The sequence below is a fragment of the Antennarius striatus genome, chromosome 14 (genome assembly GCF_040054535.1).
Source record: "Antennarius striatus isolate MH-2024 chromosome 14, ASM4005453v1, whole genome shotgun sequence".
NCBI lineage: Eukaryota > Metazoa > Chordata > Actinopteri > Lophiiformes > Antennariidae > Antennarius > Antennarius striatus.
The window spans coordinates 27,222-40,606 of NC_090789.1; the positions used below are offsets into that span (position 1 = coordinate 27,222).

The 13,385-nt window shown below is 46.9% G+C and overlaps 1 long non-coding RNA gene across 1 annotated transcript; it reads right to left on the minus strand.

The window, feature by feature from the left end:
- Positions 1 to 1,087: 1,087 nt before the first annotated feature.
- LOC137607855 (uncharacterized) lies at positions 1,088 to 4,502 on the minus strand. Its single transcript, XR_011038050.1, has 3 exons — positions 3,992 to 4,502; positions 3,812 to 3,914; positions 1,088 to 1,325 (listed from the first exon to the last, which is right to left on the minus strand). It is a non-coding gene; the product is annotated as an uncharacterized lncRNA (long non-coding RNA).
- Between the last annotated feature and the right edge of the window lie 8,883 nt (positions 4,503 to 13,385).

Sequence of the window (13,385 nt, forward strand, 5' to 3'; positions counted from 1 at the left end):
ATTTGCCTTGAGAATGTTAATGAGGTACAGAGAAGGTCAGAAGGAGCTCCATGGTGTCTTTGTACATCTAGAGAAAGTTTATGACAGAGAGGAAGTGTGGGACTGCATGAGGAGGTCTGGACTGGCAGAGAAGTCCGTTAGAACAGTACAGGACATGAACGAGGGCAGCAGAACAGGTGAGGTGTGCTGCAGGTGTGAGGGAGGGGTTCGAGGTAGAGGTAGAACTGATCAGGGATCAGATCTGAGCCACTTCCTTTTTGCTGTGGAGGTAATAGGCTGACATGAAGTTAGACTGGATTCCCCATGGACCATGATGTTCACAGATGACACTGATCTGCACAGAGCTGGTGGAGGAACGTTTAGAAATGTGGTGGCATGCGATGGAGAAGAAAACAGCACCTGTGCATTAATGAGTGGAGAAGGAAGAATGTTCCTCCACCTGATCCCTGCTTTCACAATGTCATCTGTGAACATGATGGTCCATGAGGTAATCCAGTCCAACTCCATCAGTCAGCCCATCATCACCACTGCAAACAGGAAGGGGCTCAGATCTGATCCCTGATCAGTCCCACCTCTACGTTGAACTCCCTCACACCTGCAGCACACCTCACCTGTTCAGCTGAACTCGTTCATGTCCTGTACTGTTCTAACGGACCTCTGCCACTCCAGACTTCATGCAGGACCCCAGTTCCTCTCTGGGTACCCTGTCATTCTTTTTCGAGATCTACAGACACCATGGAGCTCCTCCTGACCTTCTCTGTACTTCATAAACATCCTCAAGGAAAAGAATGCATCTGTGGTTCTTTTCCTGGAAATTAAACCAAAGTCACCTGTAAATACTCACATCTGTCCTAACTACCTTCTACCACTCGTTACCCACAACTTCATCGTGGAATTCATCAAATGTATCCCTCCATAGTTCCCACAACTCAGCAGATGACCCTTGTTCCTAAAAATGGGAACCAGCACACTCTTCCTCCATTCCTCAGGCATCTTCTCAGCCGCTAAAATTCTGTTGAACAACCTGGTCAAAAACTCCACAGCCACCCAAGAGAAGGTTCCGTACCTCCAGGAATGCCATCCAGACCAACTGCCCTCCCGTTCCTTCCTCTTTAGTGCCATTCTACCTTCACACTTGCTGATCACCGCTACTTCCTGGTCCACCACACTTGCATCTTCCACCCTCTTTTCTGATTTTCCTCATCTCCTCAGAGTATTCCTTCCATCTACCCAGGACACTGGCACTAGTTGCCACATTTCCATCTCTATCCATCACCCTAACCTGCTGCACGTCCTGCCCATCTCCATCCCTCTGTCCGGCCAACCTGTAGAGACCTTTCAGGTAAGACTCACCGTATATCCAGGAGTCGTGGACCGACCCAACCTACATTGCCTCCACATCAGAAATGTGGATTTCAGCACCACACATCATCTTGACAGGGCAGAGAATGACACATGTTAGTTTAGCTATGACTCAGTCTAACATCTTAACAGTCAATCTACATGTACCTGCACGTTTGGGTTGATGGATTTATAGGATGGAGCCTCGATGGGGTGCCATCCATGCAGCCAGTTATGTCGGGAAATCCTAAAGAAAAATTAAACTGAGGTACTGAAGTCTGAGGTGGCAGCACAATGTCAGATATAATTTTAAGTTAATTTAACAGATCTCCACATGACTCACCTGTAATCCTGTGGAACTCCTCCTTGATGGCTCAGACGGGTTTCTGTCCAGGGAAATTGACGACCGCAGTAAAAGCCGTTTTGACGTTGAGTCGCACTCTGATGACCGCTCTGATACAGGAGTCTTACTCAGGTGCATCTCCCACATCATACAAAGACAACTTTATATAATGTGGGAGATCCCAATACCTGTTGGGACGCGAGAGCATGACCGGTTGTTTTTTAGGCTACAAATGTGAGGACATATTAGGCCATGGATGTATGTGATGGATTCGGACATGAAACACCGAATACTGCTCATCACCTCAATCACCTCATCGTCATCATTGTTGGCAGTATCAGCATCATGTTCATCAGCATCTTAATTATTGATACCCTAATCGGCATCCTCATCACCATAATCATTGTTAGTATCATATTTGAGGCATTCAATTTCATCAGCATTATCAATAGCACATCATCATCACCACCACAATCAGAGGGAGGGACACACACTTTAGGGTTTTTCTATGAACACAAACCCTCTAGGTTCTTTGGTCTCGGTCTAGAGGTGCATCTCCAGTGATGAAACAAGTTGTAGTACCAACAAAGTTAACTGAACAACGATCAGTTTGCCGTATGTGTCCCTTCACATGATGTGGTAGACGAGGAACAAAGTGTGTATTATCCATGTTTGTGTCAGCAGATGGGCTTTGTGGTCGTTTCCATTTGTTTAATGATAACTCCCAACAACTCCCCCTGTTGAGCTGGCCCAATCGGGTCACCTCACAAAACTTGTGTGGTGATCCAAATGAACATGGCTCTGGCCCCTAAAGGGATTTAGCATAAAATCCGTCTCCCAGACTGGAGTGTGGATGTAGCACTGTGTTTAGAGCTGGAACCAATGGAAGCTAACCTTCCCATGAGCCCTAGGGGTTAGGGTTCTAACCCTAACACTAGGGACCTGTAGGCATGCCATTAGTACCACAAGCAGTACAGGGGGAGGCCGAGTGAAGGTCGCGCCGCAAATTAGGTTGTAGGGGGGACACCGCCTCGTTCAAGGGCTCCTCGGCAGTGACCGGGAGGTGAGCAGACACCTCCCACTCTGAAACTGGCTGGTGGGAGCGGGACTCGAACCGCCAATGTCTGACCACAAGGCGTCTGCTCTACCACGGAGACACTGCTGCCCCAAAGGACAAGCTCCATGGTGCCTGTGTAGATCTAGAGAAAGTCTATGACAGAGAGGAAGTGTGGGACTGCATGAGGAGGTCTGGACTGGCAGAGAAGTCCGTTAGAACAGTACAGGACATGAAGGAGGGCAGCAGAACAGGTGAGGTGTGCTGCAGGTGTGAGGGAGGGGTTCGAGGTAGAGGTGGGACTGATCAGGAATCAGATCTGAGCCCCTTCCTGTTTGCTGTGGAGATAATAGGCTGACATGAAGTTAGACTGGATTCCCCATGGACCATGATGTTCACAGATGACACTGATCTGCACAGAGCTGGTGGAGGAACATTTAGAAAGGTGGTGGCATGCGATGGAGAGGAAAACAGCACCTGTGCATAAATGAGTGGAGAAGGAAGAATGTTCCTCCACCTGATCCCTGCTTTCACAATGTCATCTGTGAACATGATGGTCCATGAGGTAATCCAGTCCAACTCCATCAGTCAGCCCATCATCACCACTGCAAACAGGAAGGGGCTCAGATCTGATCCCTGATCAGTCCCAGCTCTACGTTGAACTCCCTCACACCTGCAGCACACCTCACCTGTTCAGCTGAACTCGTTCATGTCCTGTACTGTTCTAACGGACCTCTGCCACTCCAGACTTCATGCAGGACCCCAGTTCCTCTCTGGGTACCCTGTCAATCTTTCTCTAGATCCACAGACACCATGGAGCTCCTCCTGACCTTCTCTGTACTTCATTAACATCCTCAAGGAAAAGAATGCATCTGTGCTTCTTTTCCTGGAAATTAAACTAAAGTCGCCTGTAAATACTCACATCTGCCCTAACTATCTTCTACCACTCGTTACCCACAACTTCATCGTGGGATTCATCAAATTTATTCCGCCATCATTCCCACAACTCAGCAGATGACCCTTGTTCCTAAAAATGCATGTCCTTCCCATCTCCATCCCTCTGTCCGGCCAACCTAGACCTTTCAGGAAAGACTCACCGTATATCCAGGAGCCGTGGACCGACCCAACCTACATTGCCTCCACTTCAGAAATGTGGATTTCAGCACCACACATCATCTTGACAGGGCAGAGAATGACACATGTTAGTTTAGCTATGACTCAGTCTAACATTTTAACAGTCAATCTACATGTACCTGCACGTTTGGGTTGATGGATTTATAGGATGGAGCCTCGATGGGGTGCCATCCATGCAGCCAGTTATGTCGGGAAATCCTAAAGAAAAATTAAACTGAGGTACTGAAGTCTGAGGTGGCAGCACAATGTCAGATATAATTTTAAGTTAATTTAACAGATCTCCACATGACTCACCTGTAATCCTGTGGAACTCCTCCTTGATGGCTCAGACGGGTTTCTGTCCAGGGAAATTGACGACCGCGGTAAAAGCCGTTTTGACGTTGAGTCGCACTCTGATGACCGCTCTGATACTGAAGTCTTACTCAGGTGCATCTCCCACATCATACAAAGACAACTTTATATAATGTGGGAGATCCCAATACCTGTTGGGACGCGAGAGCATGACCGGTTGTTTTTTAGGCTACAAATGTGAGGACATATTAGGCCATGGATGTATGTGATGGATTCGGACATGAAACACCGAATACTGCTCATCACCTCAATCACCTCATCGTCATCATTGTTAGCAGTATCAGCATCATGTTCATCAGCATCTTAATTATTGATACCCTAATCGGGAACATCCTCATCACCATAATCATTGTTAGTATCATATTTGAGGCATTCAATTTCATCAGCATTATCAATAGCACATCATCATCACCACCACAATCAGAGGGAGGGACACACACTTTAGGGTTTTTCTATGAACACAAACCCTCTAGGTTCTTTGGTCTCGGTCTAGAGGTGCATCTCCAGTGATGAAACAAGTTGTAGTACCAACAAAGTTAACTGAACAACGATCAGTTTGCCGTATGTGTCCCTTCACATGATGTGGTAGACGAGGAACAAAGTGTGTATTATCCATGTTTGTGTCAGCAGATGGGCTTTGTGGTCGTTTCCATTTGTTTAATGATAACTCCCAACAACTCCCCCTGTTGAGCTGGCCCAATCGGGTCACCTCACAAAACTTGTGTGGTGATCCAAATGAACATGGCTCTGGCCCCTAAAGGGATTTAGCATAAAATCCGTCTCCCAGACAGTGGAGTGTGGATGTAGCACTGTGTTTAGAGCTGGAACCAATGGAAGCTAACCTTCCCATGAGCCCTAGGGGTTAGGGCTCTAACCCTAACACTAGGGACCTGTAGGCATGCCATTAGTACCACAAGCAGTACAGGGGGAGGCCGAGTGACGGTCGCGCCGCAAATTAGGTTGTAGGGGGGACACCGCCTCGTTCAAGGGCTCCTCGGCAGTGACCGGGAGGTGAGCAGACACCTCCCACTCTGAAACTGGCTGGTGGGAGCGGGACTCGAACCGCCAATGTCTGACCACAAGGCGTCTGCTCTACCACGGAGACACTGCTGCCCCAAAGGACAAGCTCCATGGTGCCTTTGTAGATCTAGAGAAAGTCTATGACAGAGAGGAAGTGTGGGACTGCATGAGGAGGTCTGGACTGGCAGAGAAGTCCGTTAGAACAGTACAGGACATGAACGAGGGCAGCAAAACAGGTGAGGTGTGCTGCAGGTGTGAGGGAGGGGTTCGAGGTAGAGGTGGGACTGATCAGGAATCAGATCTGAGCCCCTTCCTGTTTGCAGTGGAGGTAATAGGCTGACATGAAGTCAGACTGGATTACCCATGGACCATGATGTTCACAGATGACACTGATCTGCACCGAGCTGGTGGAGGAACATTTAGAAAGGTGGTGGCATGCGATGGAGAGGAAAACAGCACCTGTGCATAAATGAGTGGAGAAGGAAGAATGTTCCTCCACCTGATCCCTGCTTTCACAATGTCATCTGTGAACATGATGGTCCATGAGGTAATCCAGTCCAACTCCATCAGTCAGCCCATCATCACCACTGCAAACAGGAAGGGGCTCAGATCTGATCCCTGATCAGTCCCAGCTCTACGTTGAACTCCCTCACACCTGCAGCACACCTCACCTGTTCAGCTGAACTTGTTCATGTCCTGTACTGTTCTAACGGACCTCTGCCACTCCAAACTTCATGCAGGACCCCAGTTCCTCTCTGGGTACCCCGTCATTCTTTCTCTAGATCTACAGACACCATGGAGCTCCTCCTGACCTTCTCTGTACTTCATTAACATCAAGACAAATAACGCATCTGTGGTTCTTCTCCTGGAAATTAAACCAAAGTCGCTCGTAAATATCACACCCTCAATGTCAAGTTTCCCCCTCATCACTGGATCTGACACTTTCCAACTACACGACCCTCTTAGCTAACCCTTCTTTTGAAGTGACCCCTACTCAGTTTCTCTTCCCATTAACACCACAGTAAATCTGAATCCTGTTCTCCAGATTCTAGACCTACTGCCTTTCCACCTGCTCTCCTGCACACAGTGATGCTGGGTTCAAAAACTAGTCATTTTAAAACCTAGTCCACAACCTAGTTTTTCAGAATTAGAGTCTTCATAATTAAGATAGTGTAAACAAAAAAATGTATTCCTATTCCTTGACTACTGATTTTTCATTAAAATTTTTATCTAAACTTAACTTGTTTTTAATTGGATTGATAATTTTTATGATCCTTTTTGTAACTAAACAATTTCACTTTGAGATTCTGATTCATCGGTGCACTCTTCCCTCTCTGCCCCCCTCCCAAACTAACCAGCCCCTACCCCCAACCTCTAACAATAATTAAATAGACAAAACTAAAACTCACAACTTTAGACCAATAAAACTCTAGATCAGGTGAAACCAACAGTTCATTAGCTGTAGTACTCATTTTAACCACTCGAGAGAGACAAAGGACCATCGAGCCAAACCTGAGCTCCAGTCAGCAAAGACCAAATGACAAAAAGAAATGTTTCATGAACACCTGAAGGAAAACTAAATGTCCACATAAAACTATAGAAAGTTGAAATGGTGCTCAATTTGCACAATGACCCACTTGTTACACATTTATGCAAGTAAATGCTTTTTAGTTCTTGTCATTTCATAGTTAAAATAGTCTTTGTCAACCTTTACACGTTCACTGTGGACACCAAAGACTTTCATTGTGTAGTACATAGTGCCGCGCACTTATACTGTGATGCTTTGTGGGCGGAGTGATACGGGACAGTGTGATGAGACCGGACACCGGCATGGCTGAGAGTGTAACGTGTGTGAATGACAGTGAATAAAGTGTCGCTCCTGAGGCCAACGATGAGTCTACGAGCATCTGTCATCTAAGGCAAGTTATGTGGTCACCAACAACACATTGTACAGGGAAACCAGTTTCTTTACACAACACACACTTTACATCTTGAGTCTTTTTAGATTAACGGTTAAACTGTTCTGGTGTGTTTTCTTAACACTAATCTATCAGTCAGTTCACTTCAATACAGTCACGTCAGGTGACGTCACATTTAACATGACTTGGTATTATCATCAATAACCAGCAGCCTTATCATCAATAACCAGCAGCATCATCATCAATAACCAGCAGCATTATCATCAATAACCAGCATCATCATCATCAATAATCATCATCAGGGTGAAGGCCTCATGCGGTGGGCGGAGCTCCCCTTGTGGAACCAGGTGTCTCTGGATGATGACGCGTCTTATCGCTGTGACTCCAGCCGTTTAGATTTATGCTCTTTTAGGTTTTTAATTAAAGTGACGTCATTGAAATCAAAGCTGGTCTGATTTTAAGTTTCAAACAAATAATTTCACACCGGAGCGCACTCACGTTTCAGTCCGACCAACAACCGGTGTCTGCAGGCCTACGTCACCCCAGGTCCAGCTCGGTACCGGACCCGAGGGCCCGGTAGGTTAACGTGAGCACCGTCACACATCTGGTGGCCACTGGTTCCTGTCCGACCACCGTTCTGGGACCCCCCCCATGAGCCAACACCCCCATCAGGAGGGACTTACCTGCTGCTGGAGGCTCCTCCCAGATGAAGCCGCTCAGGGGCTTCCTCTGGCCGCCCCAGACCAGGACTGTGGGGGTGACGTCCTGCAGCTCCATCAGCCAGCTTTACACACACCTGCTGGTGTAGCCGGTCTGGCCCAACTTGTCCTTTAAGGTCTCTGCGTTGTGTAATAAGGACCCTGGACGTGATGGTTTGAGCCCAGCTGGTGTATTTATTCTGCACACATGAAGAGACACGGTCACAAAATGCGCACACAAAGCGGGACAGAGCGCAGCAACCTGCAGCACAGGAAATGTCATGAAAACAATTGCCGCGGTTGTCCTGAATTTTTCCCGCGAAATACACATTCTCTAAACATTGACCAAACACTTCACTCGGGACAAAAACTCGATAGTATCAAACCCAATTCTTACTTTCTAACACTTTATCTTCATTCGTATAACTTTTTATACCACGTGCAACGCGGGAGCACTTCACAAACTCACCTTCCTCCATCGCCACAACGGGGCTGAGGAAAGGCACAGCCGCGGGTTAACGCCAGCTTTACGCACAGCTGCTGGCTAACGCCGGGTCGCTGCTGCTTGAATCTTAACTCGTCCTGAAGCGAAGCTTCCAGAGCCGTGGAGGAGAAACCCGCGTTAACGCTGACCTGAAGGCGCTGGACCGAACTCTGCGCGCCGACTGACATCACCTGTGTTGGAGACGCCAAATCTGACATAAAGCCATCCCATCAGCCAATCCACGCTGATCAATCAGCCAATCCACGCCCACCCATCAGCCAATCATCGTGGTCACGCGGCTCCTGCTGCAGCTGGTCATCATTAGTCTGATTTCCTTGAATCCACCGACGCAGCGCACATGCGCAGTAGAAGTTGTTCACGTCCAACATGAACTGTTTATTAGACAAGTTGTGTTTCTGATGATTCATTTTATTCTTGAACAATTACAACACTCTCACCTGAAAACGTGAATAAAACCCAAAGCTGAATATTTCAGAAGAATCACAGCGAACATGAAGGAGAACAGGAACCAGAACCAGAAACCAGATTTAATATTGAAACACAAGTCCTCACACCAGTGATCCTGGACATGAGGGTCAGACCGGACTGATTAGAACCGGTTCTACTTCACACCTGATTGGGACTGAAACTGGTGCTCAGGTCCTTCTGCTGACAGCAGGTGGCGCTACACACATGACCGCTCACCTGCTTCTTCTCAGGAGGACGGATCACAACACACATTTATCAGTACTGTGTGTGTGTGTGTGTGTGTGTCTGTGTGTGTGTGTGTGTGTGTGTGTGTGTGTGTGTGTGTGTGTACTCAGGTCTGATTGAATTAAGACAGAGAATATCACATGATATCACTGAACAGAGAGGAATAACACACACACGCACACACACACACACACACGCACGCACACACACACACACACGCACGCACACACACACACACACACACGCACACACACACACAGAACATGTATGCTAGGCAGAGAAGAGTGACGGTTGAAACCCTTTATTTTTCTCAGCCACACCAAACAGGCTCTAAATGAAGATAAAAATACTACAAACTCTTACAGACTGACAAGCCTGCATCACACAAACTGTGTGCAGTTCATCCGGTGCCATTCTAGACGTCATTTAAAATGCATTTTCTTTAGAATGGAATAATAATTTGCAGCTCGGTCCCACAGACACCAGTATAACTCTCTTTGTTCTACTGGTCCACTGGCTTCGTGTTCTAACCCAATAATACAGGATGAATTGGGATGAGTGGCTGAGTATCAGGGGTTAATGCAGTGGAATTCAAATCACCAACAAATGACTTTGTGACAGTAATGATTATTGAGTATGATAATAATGATATATTCAGTACTGATCAGACATATTGATAGGTTCCTCTGATGTCGTGACTCCTTTGAGGGAAACATTTCTGTTCTTGGGATCAATGTGTTGAATTAAAGACCAGTGTGAACGAAGCTGATCACACTGACATGATGTCATCTCCGTCTCTGGTCCCCTGCCAGTTCTGGACAGAGGCTGTTTCCATGACAACCCATCAACCCAGATGTTTATTATGTTTCTTTGAAGTGTATAAGACAGGTTGTAAAAAGGAAATGGATTCGGTCCGTCCCGTGCTCCGTCCCTCTTGTAGACCTTGTAGGTGGCCTGCTGTGTTTTTAATGTGTTCTTCTCTTCCAGCTGTGTGTGATGGACGTTTGATTGGACCTCCTTTGGGAGACATGACAGGACCCGGCCCACCTGGAAACAAAGGCCTGAGGTCTTCCCTCCCATCCGGGCGCCGCTGAGTGATAGCCCAACAATCAGCAGTGTCATCATCAGTATCATCATCAGCAGCAGCATCATCATCATCATCAGCATCGTCATCATCAGCGTCATCATCATCATCAGCATCATCAGCAGCAGCAGCAGCAGCGTCATCATCATCATCATCATCATCAGCGTCGTCATCATCAGCGTCATCATCAGCGTCATCAGCAGCGTCATCAGCAGCAGCATCATCATCATCAGCGTCATCAGCGTCACCATCATCACCAGCAGCAGTATTATCACCACAATCAGAGGGACGGACGGACAGACGGACACACACACACCAATACATCTTCAGGGTTTTTCTATGAAGAAGCTCCTCTAGACAGAGACCCAAGAACTAACAGGGTTTGTGTTCAGTGATGAAACAAGTTGCAGTACCAAAATTTACTGAACAACTTAGGGTTAGGGTTACCACGGAGACACTGCTGCTCCAAAGAAGAAGCTCCATGGTGTCTTTGTAGATCTAGAGAAAGTCTGACAGAGGAAGTGTAGGACTGCATGAGGAAGTCGAGTGGCAGTGAAGTCCGTTAGAACAGTACAGGACATGAAGGAGGGCAGCAGAACAGGTGAGGTGTGCTGCAGGTGTGACAGGGGTTCGAGGTAGAGGTGGAACTGATCAGGGATCAGATCTGAGCCCCTTCCTGTTTGCTGTGGAGGTAATAGGCTGACATGAAGTTAGACTGGATTCCCCATGGACCATGATGTTCACAGATGACACTGATCTGCACGGAGCTGGTGGAGGAACATTTAGAAAGGTGGTGGCATGCGATGGAGAGGAAAACATCACCAGTGCATTAATGAGTGGAGTGGAGAAGGAAGAATGTTCCTTCCGCTCGTAAATATCACACCCTCAATGTCAAGTTTCCCCCTCATCACTGGATCTGACACTTTCCACCTACACGACCCTCTTAGCTAACCCTTATTTTGAAGTGACCCCTACTCCGTTTCTCTTCCCATTAACACCACAGTAAATCTGAATCCTGTTCTTCAGATTCTAGACCTACTGCCTTTCCACCTGCTCTCCTGCACACAGTGATGCTGGTTAGTTCTAAACCTGGTTCCTTTAAAATACATAGTTAGCTGGGTTCAAAAACTAGTCATTTTAAAACCTAGTCCACAACCTAGTTTTTCAGAGTCAGAGTCTTCATAATTAAGATAGTGTAAACAAAAAAATGTATTCCTATTCTTTGACTACTGATTTTTAATTAATATGTTTATCTAAACTTAACATGTTTTTAATTGGATTGATAATTTTTATGATCCTTTTTGTAACTAAAAAATTTCACCTTTAAATAGTTAAATTGTCTTTGTCAACCTTCACACGTTCACTGTGGACACCAAAGACTTTCATTTTGTAGTACATAGTGCCGCGCACTTATACTGTGATGCTGATGTGAATGACATGTGGGCGGAGTGATACGGGACAGTGTGATGAGACCGGACACCGGCATGGCTGAGAGTGTAACGTGTGTGAATGACAGTGAATAAAGTGTCGCTCCTGAGGCCAACGATGAGTCTACGAGCATCTGTCATCTAAGGCAAGTTATGTGGTCACCAACAACACATTGTACAGGGAAACCAGTTTCTTTACACAACACACACTTCACATCTTGAGTCTTTTTAGATTAACTGTTAAACTGTTCTGGTGTGTTTTCTTAACACTAATCTATCAGTCAGTTCACTTCAATACAGTCACGTCAGGTGACGTCACATTTAAACCGACTTGGTATTATCATCAATAACCAGCAGCATTATCATCAATAACCAGCAGCAGTATCATCAACAACCAGCAGCAGTATCATCAATAACCAGCAGCATCATCATCAATAATCATCATCAGGGTGAAGGCCTCATGCGGTGGGCGGAGGCTCCCCTTGTGGAACCAGGTGTCTCTGGATGATGACGCGTCTCATCGCTGTGACTCCAGCCGTTTACATTTTTGCTCTTTTAGGTTTTTAATTAAAGTGACGTCATTGAAATCAAAGCTGGTCTGATTTTAAGTTTCAAACAAATACAGTGATACCTCTGTACTCGACCGCCTCTATACTCGAACAAATCGGTGCTCGACCAAAAAATTGGAGTACAAAATGTATCGGACCCCGAACAGATTTTCGGTACTCGACTAGCCGAGTCGACCCGAACACGCTCCTCGGCTGCGCTCCTCGGCCAGCGGGTAAGCGTCAGTTCGACTCAGACCGCCAGTGGAGTAACACGTACGCAAATTACGTACGCAAAGACGTACGGAAATTATAGCAAAATATGAAAGTGGTGTACGAGTGTCCGACCTCGCGTCGCAGTACGAAATGGCAAAGTCAACCATTTCCACTATCTTGAAGCAGAAGCAACTGACAATGGACAGGTTCCTTCTTAAAGAAAAGAGGAAGGCTACTGCCCAGCCAGATTCACCTCCACGGAAGAGAGAGAGAAGGGAGAAAACCCCTGGAGGCGCGTTACCTAGTGCCATCAACCACTCTCTAAAACGTAAAGTAAATTATACAAAATGGTTTATAATGCTTAATCTTTATCATGTACTGCTTGTGCACATTTACGTATTCATTGTTGTTTAGATACACGTTCTTATAATATTTTAGGTATTTTTCTAAATGGTAAGAACGGATTAAAATACTTTCCATTATTTCTTATGGGAAAATTGGTTTCGGTGGTCGAACAAATCGGTGCTCAACCACCACCTCAGAACGGATTATGGTCGAGTACAGAGGTATCACTGTAATTTCACACCGGAGCGCGCTCACGTTTCAGTCCGACCAACAACCGGTGTCTGCAGGCCTACGTCACCCCAGGTCCAGCTCGGTACCGGACCTGAGGGCCCGGTAGGTTAACGTGAGCACCGCCACACGGCTGGTGGCCACTGGTTCCTGTCCGACCACCACTCTGGGACCCCCCGCCCCCATCAGGAGGGACTCACCTGCTGCTGGAGGCTCCTCCCAGAGGAAGCCGCTCAGGGGTCTTCCTCTGGCCCCCCCGGACCGGGACTGTGGGGGTGACGTCCTGCAGCTCCATCAGCCAGCTTTACACACACCTGCTGGTGTAGCCGGTCTGGCCCAACTTGTCCTTTAAGGTCTCTGTGTTGTGTAATAAGGACCCTGGACGTGATGGTTTGAGCCCAGCTGGCGTATTTATTCTGCACACATGAAGAGACACGGTCACAAATTGCGCACACAAAGCGGGACAGAGCGCAGCAACCTGC